Source organism: Chanodichthys erythropterus, chromosome 11 (genome assembly GCF_024489055.1).
Source record: "Chanodichthys erythropterus isolate Z2021 chromosome 11, ASM2448905v1, whole genome shotgun sequence".
NCBI classification, from domain to species: domain Eukaryota; kingdom Metazoa; phylum Chordata; class Actinopteri; order Cypriniformes; family Xenocyprididae; genus Chanodichthys; species Chanodichthys erythropterus.
Window position 1 is genome coordinate 43,532,440 of NC_090231.1, and position 5,998 is coordinate 43,538,437.

The 5,998-nt window shown below is 36.8% G+C and overlaps 1 long non-coding RNA gene across 1 annotated transcript; it reads left to right on the forward strand.

Annotated features, from left to right (window-relative positions):
* Positions 1 to 244: 244 nt before the first annotated feature.
* On the forward strand, positions 245 to 4,143 carry LOC137030646 (uncharacterized). The gene is made up of 7 exons (XR_010896447.1): positions 245 to 787; positions 913 to 998; positions 1,309 to 1,471; positions 1,621 to 1,745; positions 2,363 to 2,421; positions 2,616 to 2,850; positions 2,935 to 4,143. It is a non-coding gene; the product is annotated as an uncharacterized lncRNA (long non-coding RNA).
* The last annotated feature ends 1,855 nt before the right edge of the window (positions 4,144 to 5,998 follow it).

A 5,998-nucleotide genomic window follows, 5' to 3' on the forward strand; every position in this document is an offset into this window, starting at 1 on the left:
CAGTAACTGCAACACTTACCATGGTTTTACCACAGTAACTGCAATTTTAATGTGGTATTTATAGGTAAAACAATAACCACAACAATTACCATGGTTTTACCATAGTTACTGTAGTTTTGATGTGTTATTTGTAGTTAAAACAGAGTAACCGCAACACTTGCCATGCTTACAATATCTTTTTTTTGTATTGTAGTTGTAATTCAATATTTTTTGTGTTTTGCAGTTACTTCGATGACATATTCCATCTCCATCCCCCACAACCTTTAATCCAACAGCTCTTTTAAGAAGCCATCTCTCGCAAAAGCCTACTTACTGTCCGTTTGTCTCTCTCTCTCTCTAATTCAACTTCATATTATCTTAATTGGCATGACTTGTACAGTATTGCCTTTACCTGAGCAATAAACAAAATCATGATTATATAATACATTAAAAATAAGAATAAATAAATACATGATTTTTTTTTAATACACCAGAAGTAACAGTAATATTAAGACAATGTAAAAAAAAATGTACATGCATTCAGACAGGTTAAGAATATTCTCACTTCTCTCTCTCAGCTTTTCCTTGCCTATTTTTCTGAAATTGTAATCTGTAATTCATTTACACATATTTTTGTTCTCGTTCTTTCTTCTTCATCATGGCATATTTTTAAAACTCAGAATTAAATTTTGACCATTTCTGTCAGGAAGGTGCTTGCATTAACAGGGAACTTGAACCTTTGAAGGACTTGTTCAGCCTCCTTGGCAGCTTCCTCAGCATTGGGAGATTTGAGTTCAACACTTCACAGGTATTGAACACCGTAATTTCATGTGTTGCTAACTAATTTCCTTAACGTCCTTCTTCTCAGATATTTTGGTCACAGAGAAATATATGCATGTTGAGACAGTGTGTTAAAAATGATCTTTGTTTCAGCTGAAAATGAAGACCAAAGGAAGGAGAGGGATGAAATTGGCCATCTTGTGCATTTACGGAGAAGACAAAAAGCTGCAAAGGCAATGGTATGTCTGTGTTGGTCTTAACCCTTGTTTGAACATTTCTGCAGTTATATTTCGCACAGCATTTGATGTTTCTTAAACTTAACATAACACAAGGCCCTATCAGCTAGAAGTAGTAATAATTCTTAAAATTTACCAAGTCAGCAAATTCATATGATACAAACGTACTTGTACAAAACTCGTACACAGAAACGCCTTCCTCTCATTCTGCTAATCTTACACACAAAATACTTCCTTTTTCTGCCCATTTCTCTTCATCTTTAGTCCTTTATTCCCTCACTCACTTACACATTCTTTTTTTCTCTGTTTTAAGGTAGAAAGAGTTTGCATGATGTCTTTGTCAGACTCAATCTGATGTATAGAGATGAACTCAGGAGACTGCTAGAGTTCCTAGTGAACTTGAGCTCGAAGCTGCTGAAACTGAAATGCCTGCTAGTGAGGCTCAGCTAGTTATTGCCATGATCAGCCCTCCTCAGGTAATATTTGTAGAAAATTGTAATCAATATTTATTCATCAAATCCTCTGACCTGAATCTTTTAGTGAATTAACTTAATTATAACTTGTCTAATGTATAACAACAATAGTAATTAAATGTGGGGTCAATGGACATTTTCTTGTTTTACAGCTGAATTGGAAGACTAAAAACGCAAAGAAATTCAGTCACAGCAAGCCAGGCATACCAGTCCTGTTGGGGATGAGGAATGAACATGGCCATCTTGTGCCTGAACAGAAAAAAAAAAAATGAAAAAGGTGCACATTTCCATTGGTGTAACGAGGCGGGACTCAGGCAGAGATCCATTTGCAAGCTTTATTACAAAAGTAAACGTGTTCGTACAGGCAGGGTCAAAGCAGGGGCAAACAGGGACAGCAAGGGACAGGCAGAATCGTGGTCAGGATACAGGCAGTAGATCAGGGCGGACAGATATCGTTCACAGTCCAGATAACAATAACCAGTCCAAAGGCAGAAGGCAGAGAATCATAAACCGTAAATAGGCATGATCAATAACAGACAGGCTGGCAGACAGACAGACAGACAGACAGACAGACAGACAGGATACAAATGCTCAGAATTGTCACAGGGTGAATCAAGACCTCGCAATGAGGTGGTGTGTGAGTGAGTCTTAAATAGTCCAGGTAAAGAGCTTCAGGAGTATGTGGCAATAGATGATTGGTGGAGTGAGTGCATGTGATAGGCAAGGGAGGATTATGGGAAATGGAGTCCGGAGTGAACAGGAACGTGACAATTGGTATGTCTGTATCCAAACAAATGGAGTTAAATGTAGTACAGCATTTGATATTGATCTCTCAAAGGACTATTCGAGTTAGCAATTATCATTTTCACTTTCACATCTTTTTATTGCTCCTAGAATAAGCAAATCAGCTGTGTGATCATCTTTGGAATTTGGGCAGGAAATTACAGAATATGGTGAGTTTTCACCAGAACTATTTTTCTGGAGTTATTATTGACTTATTGTTTTGTCTGATTGTTTGAAGGAGGATGAAGTCAGTTGATTAAGAAATTGACATGTTGTATTTGTAATAAAGAGTTTTCAGCACATTACTGATTTGTTTTGACTGCTATAACAACACATTCTCTGTTCTCATTTTCTACTTGTATAGGTAGAGAAGCTGGCAGCTGGCACTGAAAACACTCAATGCTGAGGCCAGACCTTACAGAAATGGTCAGAGAAGCAGGTTTGAGTCCAGAGATAATGGAGTCTTTGTTGACGGGAGTATTCTGTGGCCCCCAAGTGCAGCACTGCAGCCTGAAACCAACAGATCTACTGTGACAACTCAAATGCTATGGCCCATAAAAGTAAACATCACAACCTTGTGAACTGAGAGATAACCAATGGTACGTCCAGTGCAACAATTATAAGTAATATTATATATTGTTTATTGATTTACCACCTCCTAAATACATGTTTTCTTGTGCTAGGACTGGTTGAGAAAAAGCTACACACATCAGAGGTGCTGATGAACTATTTGAGCTGCTTCAAATTCACATCCCTAGGGACCACACATTGCCCATCCACACTGATGCAGTGCTGAAGAAGGCTCATCATTGTCTTTTCTTCCTCAGACAGATGAGGAAGTTCAGTGTGAGCCCCAAAACCCTGAAATTATTTTACACATGCACTGTGGAGAACATCCTGACTGGCTGCATCCCTGCCTGGTGTAGGAACAGCACTGCCCTCAACTGCAAAGCTCTGCAGAGAGTGTTATGACCTGCACAGAACATAGTTGGAGGTGAGCATCCCTCCCTCCAAGACATCTACATCAGGTGGTGTGTGAGGAAAGCATGGAGAATCATCAGAGACTCCAGCCACACGTGCCGTGGACTGCTCTCACCGTGACCATCAGGCAGACATTCTCGCTGAACCCGCACCAGCAGACTGTGAGACAAGTTCTTTCCACAGGCAATCAGACTGTACTGAACTCATGACAGTAACACCACACAGCAGCACACCCCACCACACCAGCCTAATATGCACTGCACTTTATCAGTTACACTGACTGGACTCTGACTCACCCTGACATTCTGTTTGCACTAATTCATACTGTACTGCACTGCAAAGGTAAATGTATAATGTGATTATTTTGTTTATTATTGTTTTCATTTTGTACTCTGTGTATAATATAATATTGAACCATGTATTGTTCTCTACCTGTCTCTTATGTATGTGTATATTGTTAATACTTTATGTGTTGTGTATATATTTCATACTGTCATTCTGCAGAGTTTGCACTAAAGAATTTCATCACCTGCACACTTGATTTCATGTCATGCTGACAAAGTGATTTGAATTGGTCACATCTTTTGTTCATTTGTACTGTACAGTGCTGGATAACAATTTGTAAATTGTTAGAGACATGGAAGAAAAAGATTATGTAGGGACATGGATAAGCAAGCAAAAGGAAGAAAACCAGGAGAGATCTGATAAGGAAACTGGATGTGATTCTGTGGTGCTCAAGACATTTCACCATGCATGCATGTGTGTGGCTTCATCAGTGTTGTGAACTGATTAATATAATATGATCTTAACATAACCCATTTTTATTTCTCTTCATTATCACTTGTCTTTATGTGCTACTTTAGCTGTACTCATGCTGTATTTGCCAGTAAAGTGTTGAATATGGTGTTATATAATAAAATATGGTCAATATTCTGTATTAAGGATGGTGTTTGGTTTGATTTAATAAAAAATACATAATTACCATAATTATTTTAATTGAGACATGAACATATAGTCATAATGACATATGGGACAACAGTTTGATAGAATGTTACCATTGCATATGCTTAGTGGCATATATGCTGTGTCAAATAGAGTAAATATGTTAAATTTCAGATACATGAAGGCAAGGCTAAAAGGTGTATTACAAGAGACTGCATGGGCTATATACAGGCACTTCGGGCAATGTACCAGGGAAAGATCAACATGGATCATGTACTATAAGCAAGATGAGCATGCACATTTCTGATGTCCAGCACTTGAGGAGGACAAAGATAAGAACATTTTGAGACAGAGATTTACAAATGGCTTATTTTATATTATGATTTTTTGCACACAAGAATTTGACCTACATACATGCATGAACGTTTTACACATACCTTGTGTACCTGTGTATGTTTTACTGCCCTTCCACCCTCAGGGGCCCAGTAGAGTCCCTTGGAAGAGCAAGAAAATGCACATTTCAGATGGCTGTAAATCAAATAAGTCTGATTACAGTATCACAGAGAAAATTGGTATGACAACTACTTGTGCTATGTTTACTAAATAATGTTGGACACAGCTTTCAAATATATATACGAAAAGTGCTCATAATAAAATACCATATTTCAGTCTGCCTTTCAATTATGTCATAGAGGTTTGCACAATGAACATGATTAGATAATCCTTTTGTTAATTAAAGAAAGTATTTTTTCCATATCATTATTAAACGTTTTAAACTACATTACCCATAAGCCCCTGTCATTCTATCTATTGAACGCCAAAAACATGGCGCTGTTATTTGTAGTTCAGTGGAGACATGCTAGGGTTAGGATATTAGTAAAGAGGTAATTTCTCACAACACAGCAACACCGCTTTGTTAACTGAATGTATTACTAACATAATAATAACAGCAAAAAGAAATTTGCAACATTAAACGTTTTTTAATATGGGTTAAAAGATTGTCCAACCACAACGAGTCCTGCGGATGCCAAGGGAAGGGCAGAGCCAATGACAACCCATTTGAATAGAAGCATCACACTTACTTGTACATATATGATAATAACTGACAGGATCTTCCAGGTTCTACAGTTACACATTTATTTGCCCTCATTAAATATGAAACTAAAATGACGGATTACATTGTGGGGTTAACCTGATGCAGTAATAGATTTGTTGATTACAGTGAAAAACAAATTTCCCCAAGCAAGGGCCTAATGGTTTCCATTTTATGCATGGTGTACACTAATATTATTTAATCCATAACATTTAAGCTAAAAAGAAAAAAAAAAAGAAAAAGAAAAAAGTAGTATTATTTAAAAAAAAAAAATTGCAGTTGTATACTGTATGACAGAAATATTAAAATGATTCAAAATGTTTCATAAATACTCTGGTAATTATTCAAGCATTGCAGTATTTCTTGACCAAAGATAAATGCAGCTACTGTTGAAATGAAGTGCTTCTGTGACATTTACAGTGTATTTATGGTGTATTAAAGACAGGCTATACATTTAATCATTTCTATTTCCTGGAAATGGACCCTATACACCTTGACATTCTTAGCTTTACCAAAAGGCATAATGAATGCACACATTTTGTAGTAATTTCCCAATTTTATTGATATGTCAAACTGTTTAAAGAAAAAAATTAGTGCCCAGGGGCCGTATTCACAAAACATTTTATCTTACCACTAAGAGTTCTCCTAAATAGCAGTAAAAGTTCTTAGCTAAGAGTTTTCTCTTAAAACCTATTCACAAAGCTGCTGAGACAAACTTTTACTAAGGAATA